The sequence below is a fragment of the Phaethon aethereus genome, assembly GCF_964289735.1.
Source record: "Phaethon aethereus genome assembly, chromosome: 18".
NCBI lineage: Eukaryota > Metazoa > Chordata > Aves > Phaethontiformes > Phaethontidae > Phaethon > Phaethon aethereus.
The window spans coordinates 5,009,706-5,024,537 of record NC_138594.1 but is presented as its reverse complement, the minus strand read 5'-3'; positions in this window follow the sequence as shown (position 1 = coordinate 5,024,537).

Sequence of the window (14,832 nt, the reverse complement as noted above, 5' to 3'; positions counted from 1 at the left end):
GCAGCTCCCAGCCCTCCTCCTAGTCTCCACTCTGCTAGGCAGAATAAACCCAGCAAAGCTTCCCTAATCCCCTCTGAGGAGATGGCCATGCTTCACCCTTCCTGCACCTGCTCAAATTCCAGATTCTCACTCTAAATAAAGTCAGCTCTTATTCCCAAAAAGATTTAAGACTCAGCTGCAGGCTGCAGCTAAACCCCCAGCATAATATTCAAAATCTTTATCTTCTCAAGAGAAGAGAGATATCCCCTCTTCAAGGGCTCTCCCCAGAAGAGGCAGAACAGGGAATACCTCTAGGTTCTTCACCCCGAGAAGGCTTCAGTGAGAGACAGTTCAGGTTTCAGAGACTTCCATTTCCCATCCCGATTCTGCAGTCAGGAGAAGAGAGGGCTGGTTTTGCAGTAATCCTCCTCTCCCATCTGTGCACCTAGATGAACTATGAAATTGGAAAGCAGGGAGTCCAAGCACCCTCACCTATGTCAGGCTCCTGAGACAGCCCTGCACGATGCTGAACCTCTCTCCAGCTACTGCTTGCTCTGCCAGGCCAACTGCACAAGAAACCCCGGGGGTGGGGGAATTAAATCAAGGAAAAAAAAACATCCTCTTCTTCCCCTTCCCTGGCCATCCCCATTAGAGCAACAAACTCAAATCCCAACAGCTGGTACCAAAGCCAACATGTCTGTAAGGAACACACAAGGAGAGACTGGTGCCCTTGCGATCTAACACAGCCTTTCTGGAGAAGACAAAGTTGAGAAATGCCATGAGGTGCTGCCGTCAGAACTGATGCAATTGAATATTGACTCCTATTTTGAAAGGCTATTAAGAGAGATCACAGAATTTGATTTCTGAACTGTTTGCTGTGAGGCAAAGACTACGCACACCATTTAGTCCTCCCATACCATCATCTGCACCGACACCCAAAAACAGCCCTCGAGAAGATCCCAGGGCTGCTCTCGAGGGAGCCGTCAGGCTGGCTTGCACCATTGCAGCCCCTCAAATCTCCTGCCTCCTCCAGCCCCCAGGCAAGGAGCGCCAACACCTTCAGAAGGAAAATACAAACTGCTTCAACCTCAAAGCATGAGCACAGGCACAGAGCTGGCTACCAGAAGGGGATAGAAGTGGTTGCTGCCTGGTGCACCTGTAGTTTTCAAAACATTAACACAAAGCAGAGCCAGGGACAGGAGCTGAGGCAACCTGGGGAGGTGAGCTGGGCAACCCTGGGAGATTAAAACTTCAATCAAGACAACAGTTCTTCATAAATTGCTGCTCTGAGCAACAACAGTGTCCAACAGGTGTTAGCGACCTAAAAATAGAAATACAGGAGGAAAAAAATTCTTCCCTTATAGGAGCCAGCCAAAACCTTGCTCGATCACAGCCTCATCTGTGCTTCAGAGAGAAAAAGCAGCTGGCCATAGCACAGCCCAATGCAGAGGAGCGGGTGGAGAGTCTGTTCAACTGCCATCACAGAAATCATCCCAACAGATACACGGAGCAGGCCAGACACTCGGACTTGGGCATGAGCACCTGGATTCAGGGAGCTGTTCCCAGAAGTGAGGCCCTCACAGCTTTCTGCTTTTCCGGGACATGTGACACCCTGGGGCACTGAATGCCGCACAGACTGAAAATTGTCTATGGGAATGAGGAAAGAGAGAGTTTCAAGTGGGAAAAGGGAGCATTCCTGCAGATCTGAATTCGGGACCTGGGACTGGATTGCTGGCGCTGCTGCTGTAGAAAGGCTCTGACCACAGGCTACAGCTATTTTAACCCCACCACACTGTCCTCCAGTAAAGCCAGCTGGGACAGCCTCAAATGCATTAGCTGCCGCCCTCCCCAGCCCACCCTGCCAGGCTGCTTCCAGAGAGCACGCAGAGATCAGGCGCTCAGGGGCTTTGTCCAGCAGGACTGAGGTACACAACCCAGTCCGCAAAACACAAGTTGGTGCAGAAAAGTTGTGCTCCTTGCACAGAGGTGGCTCTGTTTGGTCACGAGCAGTCCTGAATTATGATTTCCTCCTCAGAAGGTCTGACCACAGCCCTGCTGCTCCCAGTGCTGACAGGTACGAGCGTGGGGGGAACCATGGGAAAGGCATCCCACCCACATCCCTCCAGTTCCGGAGCTCACCACTCCATTCTCTCGCTCCATCAAAAGATGATACCCGCAGCCACAACCTCCATTAAACCAGTTTCTGTGAAGTGCAACTCAGACATTACAGTCAGGACATGAGGTTATGGAGCAGTGGGGTCTCCACACTACCATCTGATGAGGTTCCAGACAGAAAAGCTGCCCTATACGTTGATCTTCTCCCAAACATGTGCAGTCCCAGACATTTCACCTCCCAGCACCTCAACAGGCAGCTCGTAGATCCAGCATTTCAAGTACAACCAATCAGTCAGGCTCCAGGCACAGGGAAAAGAGGAAAGCAATACTGGATAGCATTTGTAATTGGCTCTACACACATAAAAATACAGTTCAGGCTATTAAACAAGCCATTTTATCTTTATGGGAGCATTCTCCTGATTAGAGCTAATGCTCAGAAAACCACTAGACTCACCAATACAATTCACGGCAGGAAGCATGAGGCAGAAGCTGGTGCTGAGTGAACTTAAAGCATCACTACACTGCACAGGTTAAAAGGAAGAACGTGAATTTTCTTGTAGATACTGATTTTCTTCAGAGTAGGGAAATGCTTACACATGCTCATCAGTTAAAACTGAGCAGAAGAGAAAGTAGGTAACTGTGATATTTTCTTCCTGGTTTTAATTCCTTTTTGGGGCTAAGTGATAATTTTCCTCATAAAAGTTAAGACATTTGAAATTACTTTCTACCCCAAAGTAGAATGGGGAGCTGGACTGCTGAGATCTCTCATGAACTGGAAAATGGGGCATTAAAGAGTCCTGGATGAGGAAGTTTGAAAGTGAAAGTTTCTTTTCAGTAGAAATACATTCTTTTGCTAAATACAAACACCCTTTTGCTTCAGATGAAGCAATAAGAAGAAAAGCTTTAAAAAGTTCTTGTCTCAATGAATCTTTATCATGAAAAAGATAGGTGGAACCACATTTTTCAATTAAAAAAGCCTCTTTACACTGACATTTCTCACCTATGTTATTAAGAGGCTTTGGGGAAAGTTGATATTTTGGAGATGGTATATGAATTGATGATTAACTGGAGGCGGGGGGCTGTGAATGTCAGGGCTGGGAAGCAACATTTGAACAGGGCAGTTGTGTCACCTTTACCTTATCTGTAGGTAGGGAGTATGGCAAGAAAACAAGTATGACACAGGTGGCAACTGCTCTGCCTAAGGGATTTAAGTGTAACTACGGGAAGGATTTCACACTAAGAGGTAACATCAACAGTATGGTAGCTGTGAGTTGGTAAGTCAATACCAGCGGGACAAATCCTTGTCTTTCTGAAGTCAAGGTCTTACTAGCTACATTTTTGGCTCATTATCTTTTGGCATTTTTTTGTTTAAATCCAACTTTTCTGGAAAGAGGAGAGGAAAAAAGAGAGACACCTGCATACAAGCTGCTGCAAGATGAACAGAAGTGAAGCCGTACCATGTGCTGACAGCCAAGTGCCCATATGTTCCACTCATGGACAGTATGTTACTTCATACCTATAAATAATGCAACAGAGCTGTCTGCAAAGAACTAGCCTGTGGTTATTCTGTTATTTCATGGACACACAGCTGAAATTTGGGCTTATTAACCTGAGCCACACAAGAAGGTTACGCGAGATGTCAGCACAGCACAGCCCAGTCCACAACACAGACGAAGGAGAGGCGGCAGGAGGATTGGGGCAGATTACGCTTCCCGCAGCCGGGAGCTCGTGCTGATAAAAGAAAGCATCAGAGCCAAGCAAGACTGGACTGCGGGTCAAAGGGGTAGGCCATCTCCTAATTTATGATGCACAACCTGTTATTGCCAAAGTAGCACATTGTTGAGCTTGGTTCCCGCCCCCCCCGCCATGAGAAGCCTGCCCATCACAGCAGCACAGGCTGCCGAGCAGCCCTAGGGCAGTTCAGGGAGATGGCCACCCTGCTCCAAAGCTGTTTCATCACACCACACAAGCCATATGCACAACAAATCCAACAGCTCCTCACCTTGGGCAAGGACTCCCAGGGGCTCCTTTCCTTTCAGTCTCCTCCCTCCTATGGTTTCCTTCCCATTTCTTTACATAAAGCCCCCAGACTTCTCCCTCCTCAATGGTCTGTGGCCCCACAAGATCACCGCGATGCTGCACAGAGCCAGACACACCAATTTTCTCACAGCTCCCTCCTGCTGCTCAACACAAAATGGTGCCACACCAATGGGCTGGGGTGCATCTGACAAACGCTTCTGTAAGAAACAACATGAAGTTTCTCTTCCACCCACCATCAGGAACAGCCCAAGACAGACACATTATCTGATCTAACTGGTTCAGACAAGTGTCTTTTCTCTTCCCCTTGACCCTCAAGCAAGAAGCAAAAGGCGGGTGTATGTATGCATGTAACCCTAACACCAGTCTCCAATGTCTGCACAGACTAAACCTGTGTCTACCCAGCTTATACCCAGTTACGTGTGCAGCACCATTTCAAGGTTTCACCAAGGTCTGAGTGGGCTTTAGTAACCTTTAGAGAAGCCAGCAGACGTTTGAGCTACTTTCTGAACTCAGGCAACTCAAAGAAGAGTCCACCAGATTTTTTTCCTTCCCCTCTTGTTCCTCACTTCATCATTCCTCTGCGCTCTCATCTGTTACCATGCTCTCCTACAAGCCACTGGGTCCTACCTGCCATCTGACAAGGCACCAGACTTTTGCTACTGTTGAAAATGTTGCAGACAAAGGCACAGGGTTAGGAAGAACAGTTCTTGGTGAGATCAAGTCTCAAAGCAGCCCATAAAAAGTAAAGAAACGATGCACACACAGGAGAGGCCACTGAGGATCAGAAGCCATCTGTGCTGTCCAGTTACTAGACTCCCACCCACACCAGTACATTTGGTATTTGCTCACCTGGAACAAAGGGAGTGTGGATGCAGACAGGGAAGAATGGAGCAGTGACAGAGGGAGATGAAGTCTAGTACAATGCAAGGGGCAGAGGTAAACAGGTGAGGTGGGATCTGGCAGAGAGAGGAACGAGTGATGCAGATAGAAGTGTTTGAGCAATGCTGTCTCCCAGATGCTGGCACACGCCAGCAGAATTCACAGCAAAACTTGTCAGATGTCTTGACAAGAAGTTGTGTCAGGAAATGCTGGCCAGTGAGAGCTGGGATATTTTTGGACAAAAAGCTACCAATTTTGAGAGAGACAGCTAGGAGTTCTGGTTAGAATGGGAGAAAACTCCTCCACCCCACCCCACCCCCGCCCTTTAAAAAAAAAAAAAAAATATTCTGAAGTCTTGAAAAATTATCCTGATGGAAAAGCTCTGTGTTTTTCAGCTGTGAGTTACAGCTCCAGGGAACAGCCAGTGCAGCTCTTGGGAAATGCTCCAACAGCAAGGTTTTTGCAAGCTTACTTGTTCCTTCGGCTTTGGCAAAACTATTCACATAGGACACTCTTACAGGGAAGAGGCAAGTCTACGCATGTCTCTGTTCCAGCCTCATCAGACTGGGAAGGAGGGGAGAGTATCAGCTCTAGTTCAGGAGGGCATGTTTTTTCACCAAGCTCTTTCACCCATTCTACTTAGTAATAAACTGCAGCTGAGTGAGCTCTAGCATTTGGTATCATGGACCTGCAGCAAAGAAGAGGGAGCACCACTAACTTAAACACTGCTCACTTAGAGATTGTTGTAAAGAGGAAAACGATACAGCCATCCTCAGCAAAAGTCACAGGCATCTTGGCACCTCCCAGCCATGGAGGAAGCCAAGTCAGCAGAGACACAGCATCTCAGCTGGTTTGCTGTCAGACCAGGTGTATTAACACCACACCAGCTTTAAATCTCAATTGTCAGGCACCCCTGACAAAACCAAAGTCACCTACATTTTCATCTGCTTTATCACGGCCTGAGCCATGTCAGCAAGAGATGGAGGGTTGCATTTTTACATGAGATGTATAAAGACACAAGCTACAAGGTCAACTCTATCTTACCTTAGGAAGAAGAAAATGAGAAAAGAGTCATGAGCAGAAATTACAAATGCAGAAAATCCAGGGCAGAAGGGTGACTCAAAAGGGAAAGAGCTGACATGCTTTAGCATTCAGAAGACTGCACATGCCACAGTGTAATCACCTGGAAACAGGTAGGGACTGCACAAGGGGGGGGGGGGGGGCAGGAAACAAAAAAAAAAACCCACAGGTTGCTGCTGTGTGCAAAACTGGGGCCCTGAGAGGAAACAGGAGGCTTCCCTGCAGAGAGACAAAAAAAGAAAGGATTTCCCAGAACAGGGACATGCTGAAGGAGCTGGCAGCAGACACCTGCCTCCCACCCCACTGGATGCTGCTAAACAAGAAAGAAGGGGCAGGACTGCCACCCTGGGGGGACACTGGGTGCTCTGAGGTCTGAGCAAACATGAAGACCCTTCCTTTGCCACTGCTCAGGCTCTGCTTCTGAGGGTTCAGAAGGAGCTGAGGCCATTTCACTTCATTCCTCTCCACTCCCATTGCCCTCCTACCTTCCCAGCTTACACGCTAGAACTGCCTCCCTGCCCCTTCATCACCAAATAGCCCAGGAGTACATACACACAATGAGGACAGAGAAAACCAGCTTCTTTAAGGACATCCCAACTCATGGAAAAGCAGCTGCCAGGTAGGTATGGCAGGCCCCTCTCCCTTGCTTTCACATGAGGAGAAAGCAATGCAATTGTTTTCTTTCCAACCACCAGCCATCCCAGCAAGGGCAACTATTCAGTCAGAAGATATATGTGTGAAAGACGGGTAATCGCCAAGAGGGGTGGGGAAGGAAAGGAAAGCAATTCCCCTTACAAGAAGGCAAATGAATACTTCGAGACAGCCAAAGGTTTTAACCATTACAGTTTCAAACTTAAGCAAAGTGCAAGGCAGGAAGCAGTAGTGGAAACAGATTTGGCACCTAACCCTCTCCAGGACACAAGGAAGGTGGGGAGGAACGTACAGATCCCTCACGCATTCCTTACATTGCAGCTGCTAGTCACATACCTGCATCTCCGCCTGCAGAGATGGAATAGGAGATCAGATTTTACAACATTACTGCCTCGACCCTGAAAGTAGTTCAAGCACTGGTCCCAGTTTTAGTTTAAGGCTCCTCTGTTACTTCTGCTACCCCCTTGCCCAACTGCCATTGGGTACAAACATGAAACACAAGACCTTTCATCAAGAATAACAAAACTTACAGCTTTTGCGTGCTTATGCTGCTCTTACAACTCCTGCTGCCTCTCAGACCTCTTAGACCTACAAGGTTTCATCAGTTCCTCAAGCCACAGCCATCCACAAAGCTGGCTTCACCCAACTAAAACTGGTGCCACTCCTCCATTGTTCAACTGCCCATTACAGCGGAAACAGATACAAGCAGCCCACCTCACCTCACAGCTGACAGGCATTAGCCACTCACTGAGCTTAAGCACAGGCAATTTGCATTAACAGCCCCTGCGGGGATTTATTTTCCAGACTCATGTGTGCAAAATTTAGTGAAAATGCTGCTAAGAAGAATGCGTAAAGATACAGAAACACTCAGATTCATTACAAGATTTATGATCACCGAAAGCAAACAAAGAGCTGCAAAGCAGGCAGCCTGGAACAGTGAGAGCCTAGGCACAACCAGTCCTAACAGGAAAGAATATGTTCTGTACAGTAGGAAGTTTATTCCTGTTCATTGTTCCTTTTCTTTCTAAAGCCCTGCAGATACACTGGGGGTTATGTATTAACAGTTGCAGGTAACGAAGAATGCTCTTTGGTACATTTAACAGGTCCTTTATCCCTTCAGTCTTGATATTTTCAAATGAATTTTTAAAAGCGACATTCCCAGCCCAAGTATTCTTAAGTCAGTGTAATGCACCGCATGTCTTAAAACACGGATTTCTTTTTATGCAGGGAGTTAAAGGCCAGACAATCAATGAAGTAAAATAAATACACCACACTACGATCTCCCCTCCTATATGAACTTATTTCAAGGATGCCAGATTTAGAACTGTATTCACCCAAAAGATATAAAGAAGCCCAGGGATGAAATAGCTTCATCATTAACTGTGGCATGTAGCTTCTTGCTTAAAGCTCTCTTCATAGCAGATGACTACAAAGTGGTTAATATGATGCCAGTTTCCCAAAAAGGTTTCAGTGACGAACTGGGGGACTACAGAGCAGTAAGCATGATGAATTAGGAGAAACGGGAATAAAGAAAAGAGTGAACAGGCACATGAATAAGCACACTGGGGAAAAGGCAGCATGGGTTTTCAAAAGAGCAGCTCTGCCTCAGGAACAGGTTGGAGCTCTCGGAAGGAGCCCGTGAGGCTGTAGAAAGGGGAAATATAATTACTGCAGTTTGCTTGGATTATCAGAAAGCACTCAGCAAGGTCCTTCAGCAACTCATCATCCATGAGACAAAAGCAAAGGTCATCATACAAATAAATAATTGGTTAAAAGATAGGAAACAAAGTGTGGGAGTAAATGGTCATTTTCTCACAGTGGGCAGAGTCACCTGTGGTTCCCAACCATCCACTGCCTTCATAAATGAGCCCCAAAAAAAAAGAAAAGAGGAAAATGACAAAGTTTGCTGATGATGCAAAGTGATTCTAGAGAGTAAAGATGAAGTCTGACTGAAAAATTAAAGTTGTTTGCTTCTTGATCCCAATAATATCTTAGACTAGGTCTGCATGCATAACAGGGCTCCAGCAGCAAATGCTCCTCTACACCTTACAAAGTCCATGATGGCCCTTTGCAATGTAATTAATTTGAGGCAATTAAAGCAGTCAAGTGGGTCCCTGCACTGTGCGCCCCAGGCATGGCCGTGGTGCTGCAGAGGTACCGGCATGGCTGAGCCAGCTGCGAGGAGCAGCTCGTGAGAAGGGCTAGCAGTGAAAGGTAAATGAGTTTGAAAGGGAAATGCTTGATAGTGCTGGCAGGAGCTGCCACCTGGCACAGGTAGCAAAGGCAAAAAGACGCCTCTCCCGTCTGACCAAGTGAAATGCTGTCAGCTCCCATTGTTTTCTGTGCACAACTGAAAATAAAGAGCTCTTGCTATGCTGCAAGAAGGCACGGCCAGATGTTGCAGTAGCAGAGTCCTGGATCAACACTTGGGTAATGTCCCAAGGGGACTGGGACTCAGACAGGGTCAGTACAGGTCACCGAGAGCCTCTTTGCAAAAAGTTGTGGGATACCTAATTGCAGTGAGTCATGCGCTACTAATGCAGGCTGGCAATAGCGATTTTAAAGTCACTAAGATCCTTGAATGTTTTGCTTGCAATTAATACTTGAGATGTTTAAAGGCTCACAACAAGGATGGGCTGTGCAACCCATGCAGCAGGTGCCCAGTCTCTCTGGTGTGTTGTACACAGATGACTTGCGAAGTGGTCACTGCTTAAAAGGACGTTGCCAGCCCCAGCCCCACGAGCCTGTCTATATTTCTGACCTTCAGTGTTCTAGCCTGGAGAACCATTTTATTCAAAACGGTTTTCTAAGGACATGCAGACAGTGCTGGCAACCCAGCAAGAGATGGGTTGTGGGTTAACAAGAAATTGTGGGGATCTGGGTAGCGGGGATGGGAAAGGCACGGATCTGCTCCCCGCTGCCAGGTACCCAGGCAGGCACCACAGAGCAGCCTGTGGCACGCTGAGCCCAGAAGATGCATGGGAAACATCTGCAGCTCCGAGCATACACATCGGAGGTGCTCTCTCCCCATTCACACACGGAGCAGCCGTCACAGTGAAATAAGAATGGCTTTAAGCACAGCTATGATATGTAAGCATGTGAAATGAAGCACTTTGTTTCTCTGCAAATCTCTTCATTTGTACAACCCTGTGATGCTACAGAGTGAGGCGGGATCCAAAACGGGAGGATGAAACAGGAGGCAGCTCAGGTACAGCTGCAATAGCCACCCCCAGCGACAGCAGCTCAGTCTTGTGGCCAAAACGACATCCCACATCACCCTGATGGGAATTGAGAGGTGATGTGCTCAGGGTCTGGAGACACAGAAGGAGAGCTCTTCAACCTACTACTGATTTCAGCACCGAGTGGGTTTTTTTATGTTTGGGGTTTTTTCCACTGATGCAGGTGTTTATATAGTTTGGCATTTATACTCTGGAAAGCAAGGGATGCGCACGGGATGCCGCTGCCTTTGACTCTCCAACAAAACGGCTGTGACTTTGACACCACTCCCAAAACCTGAGAAAAAAGCCCCACTCTTCAGCCACACGCAGCATCAAAAGGGCACAGCACACTTCAAAGGCAGTTCCCCAGCCCACTGGGACAGTCTGTTTCAAATATAAAGATTTTACAAGACCTCCAAATGTGCAGCAATGGTACAATAAAAATGTTCTGAAGCCACTAAGGCATTTTATGCTGCAGCTTCATGGTGACTTTTATACGGCAGCTTTGTGGTGATTTTTTTTGCAGCTGCTGCCACAAGTTTTTCTGTGATAGGGCCCAGCTGGGCCCAGCTACTGCTGGGAAAGCAGTGGAGATGAAATAAAATATTTGCAGTGAGGCCAGTCCTCGAAAGATGCTGCGTCCACATGCGGAGTTTAGGCGACATAAGAGTAGTTTTGAAGAGTACCAAGTACTCCAGGAACAAGAGGAAAATGATCTAATCGTGTCGGAGGGCGCAGGCAGAGCGGCTCAGCGCAGGCAAGGGCAGGCAGGGAGGCAGAGGTAGGCACAGCCGGGGCAGAAAAGCAGTTCCCTTCGTGCGGCCAGCAGCCTCAGCCACCACAATGATAAAAACACATAATAAATCAAGTTACACCGGCCCAGTCAGTCTGGCAGGGGCAAAAAGGCATTGCTCAGGCTGCAAATGGGTAGTTTACATTCCCAGTGTGGGCTGCACAGTCCCTCGCAGCCCACCCCCTCTCGCTCAGGACCAGTGCTGGGATGCAGCACTCAGCAATCCCAAGCCCATCCTCAGTCCCGACCGTTTGCTGTGTGCGGTCCTTTCCCACTGAGAGGTGCAGCACTCGGCTACTAGAAAGACTCTGTTAAGCAAAGTGTTACTTGGGGCCAAATCAAGCCAGAGAAAAGTATTTTGAAACAATAAAACACACTCTTCAGCTGTGAAACCAGGCACCTGCTCAGTCTTCCTACTGCTTTTGACTGGGGAATTAAGCCCATTTTTCTACATTAGAGCTGTTTCCAGGAGAATCTCTCTTCAGCATAAAATGCCAATGGCCGCATCCTTCTTGGGTAGGGTTTATAAAACACAGGAGCAAGCAATGGTGGGAAGGGACAGCAGGCAGAGGAGCACAGCGCCCTGGGAGAAGTGAAATGAAAGAAGGGGAGCAACCGCTGTCTGAGGGGAACAGGTCCCTGCTCAAATGTGAAATACTACCCAGGCCAAATCCTATTCTGTGCTGAAGAGGTTCTCCCGAAAGGCACTTGTAAGAGGGAAGCGATGACCTCTTCTGCCTACCACAGCCTGCCTGCCTTCCTGCTGTAATCAAAACTGCTGCAGCTCTTCCAGGAATTGAGAAGGAGGTGGGGAGGTCGAAGGATAAAGAAGCTCAAATAGCACATCTCAGACCTTTCTAATATAAATGTAAATGGGGCTGTGCAAACTCGGGGGAACACACAACTGTCTTCATGGAGTCATGGAGGATCTGGCAGAATGGCTTGATTTAGAAGTTTAAATGAGGCAGCTGTGCAAGTGACACATTGGTTACACCATATAATGCAAAAGGCTGCCAGCAAAGTCACCATCTTGTTTGAATTAGCACCACTCAGCTATAAGCATTGCCGAAATACCTTTAGCACTGCTAAAACCTCTCCAAAAAACAACTGAGGCTAAGACAAGCTTATGATTTAGCACAGGCAGGACCCACTCTCCCACCGTAGACAACAGCACCTGGCCAGCCTCGTGTTTGACTGAGAGAAATCTGTAAGCAGACCTATTAATCACTACTGTGAGATATAAAACCACTCACAGCTAATCATGACTTTCTATACTTGTATAAAATATATGGCCATTAGCAAAGGTTTCCAGCATCCTTATCTCTGTCCTCCCCAGTTCTCCATACCCCAAAGAAAAACTCTTGATGCAGCAGTAGAAGACAGGTGAGGAAAACTGCTCCTTGGCAGGTTCTAGATGCTTTGTCTTTTCCAGACATCTCAGATCCAGGACACCAGCAGTTACGTAAGAATTTCTAATGGTGGCAGAAGACCCAAGAGCTTGGGCAGGGAAAAAAAAAAGCAGAAAAAATGAGTTATAAAGTTTCCGTGTAAATGTAAGCAGTTAGGGGGAAAGCCTCTGAAAACCCACGCTCCAGTAAGACATCACTGGTACTCTGATGAAAATCACAGTACCTGGGTTGGGTCTAATTATTGTTACTATTGTGGCTTGCAAGTGTAAATACACTGAGGGGTAAATGGATTTGGCAAAGCAGACTTGTAAAGCCTAAATATATTGTAAATCAATTTTTTAAGTTCTTGTTTGCATTTGAACCAAGGCCCTTTGGCATTAGATACCCCTCATAAATAAGCACATTAGAAACTTCTTTTACATGCAAACAACCAAGAAGTATAGCTGCTGCTCTGCCTCCCTCTTGGCAGAAACTTTTATGTACAGATGTGCTCTTCAGTCAAGACCCAGTTTGATGTGATAACACTGAACGCCTTGACTTCTACGGTAGAAAAAGCACCTGTAGTAGTGTGTTAATGTTGTTTTCCACACTTATTTCAGACTGAAGTGACACAGAGGGCTGTACCTGAGCACAACTCAGCTGTACACGCTGCAGTGCACTGCTGTCCCATCTTCCAGCCTCATTCAGACATCCAGCTGCTGTGTAGTAAGGATCTCCACTAACTTACCAAAATCACCAACCAAACAGGATCCAGGCCAGCCTCTTAACAGACTAACCAGCCCACACATGCTAAGGGGAGTCTGCTGGTACAATAGACAGCAATGAAATGCATACACACCAGCCAGGATACACTGGCATGCTCATTTTCCAATGAATATCCCTGCATTTGGGAAATAACAACTAAGCTAAACCACTTCATTTTGTCTGATGGACACACAAGGCCATCTAGTCCCAGGTATAGAAAGATCACCAGCTTCTGCCTGCCAGCAGCAGGAGCTGCACAGTCATAGCTGCTGTACAACCACAGCTCCAGCAACAGACTCACCTGGCCAGGGCTTCCCGGACCATAACCTGAGGGTGATCTAAGCTGTTTGCAAAGAAAGCTGAATCTGGGATAAGCACTGACAATCTGTGTCGAATCCAGCCTCAGCCTAGCCCATCACAATGCTCAAGAAAGTTTAACAGAGTTCTCAGTCACTTAATGCCAGCAACCCTGGAGCAAGAGGGAGGATAAACCTCCATGAGATGGCCAGCTCATCACATCCCATTAGGGAAACCACACAGCAGGATGGACAGATGAATGAAGGCAGAGACATAATGACCAGTTTTTGAATTGCAGAGTTATTTAGGATGCAGACATGGATTTTCCAGAGGGCAGGAAGAGAAAGAATTAAGGAGGCTGTAACTCCCCCTTGTTACTCACCATCAAGGTGGTCTGCATCATACCTGGTAGCTGAGGCTCTCCTCCCACCTTTGCAGAGCATGGTGGGATCTGTCTATGACACAGAATCACTGTCATCTCTATTTAACAGCTCTGCAATGTGTCTTGCAGGTTACACAAGGGACGAATTCTGCCCACCTGGTGGGTGCACGGGATGCTCAGTCAGTGGTGTGCTGCCATCCTACCAGAGGACTGGGACAGGAGGCAGGATCTGGATGCTCTGCAGGTTGTACGTGCATCAGACCTCCTCCTGGAGAACACCCTGCACCTCCGTGCACAGGAAAAGGCATTGAGCAGGAGGATCCATGCAGGAGGCAGTGATGCTTCCTCCCTCGGAAGCTCCCCTGATCCTGAGTGTCCCCAGCTCCATTCCCCCCAAGGGACCAGCGGTGTCTGTGCTAGCCCCAAACAGATGAATCCTTCAGTGTGGAGAAATCATCCCCATCCACATGTCAAACACCAGATGTTAAATCTGATTGTCCAGTGCCTCGGGTCCCTGGCACAGCTGCAGGAGCACTGCCAGCCCCAAGGCAGGCACCAGGACGCCTCATGGACACTCAGACCAGTCTGTGAGTGTCGAGGGCTGGCCAAATGATCCCACTCGCACATGTCACACAGGACAATGAATGCCTTCCCGTCTGCCATCCAGAGCTCAGGGCTGGAGCCAGATCAGCTGTGGAGATGGAATAACATCTCCTCCTAATATGGTTTGCCTGTAAAGTATATCTGTCCTAAGAGCAGCCCAGAGTCTCCTTAGTGGGGTGGTGCAATCGGAGCAGAGGAGAGCAACCAGGGAAAACGCTCCTGAGCTGATTGCATACCCCTCCCCAGGAGCCAGCCATGGCCCCTCCATCCTCCCAGCTGCGCGGGGCCTCGAGGAGCATTGAGGCAGCTCAGCCTTGCTGCACCCTGCAGCCCTGCCCCACTGTCACCTCACAAAGTGACCCCGCCCGCTTCAGTTCACCTCATCCCTGAGGGGTGTGAAATGAATCCCCATTACACGCACCTTCCTGGGAACACTGGGACCTGAACCTCAAAGGGAAAATCCACATTGAGGAGACCAGACCCTGACCACATCAGTCTAGGGCAGCAGTGGATTTTGGTCTCCCAACACCATACAGCAAAGCTTTGGACCTCATAGGAGTCCAAAAATTATAACTGTTATGTAAGAACAGAGGTGATCTGTGTGATCTTGAAGAGGTCCCTGTAACAGCAAGCTGAAATTCA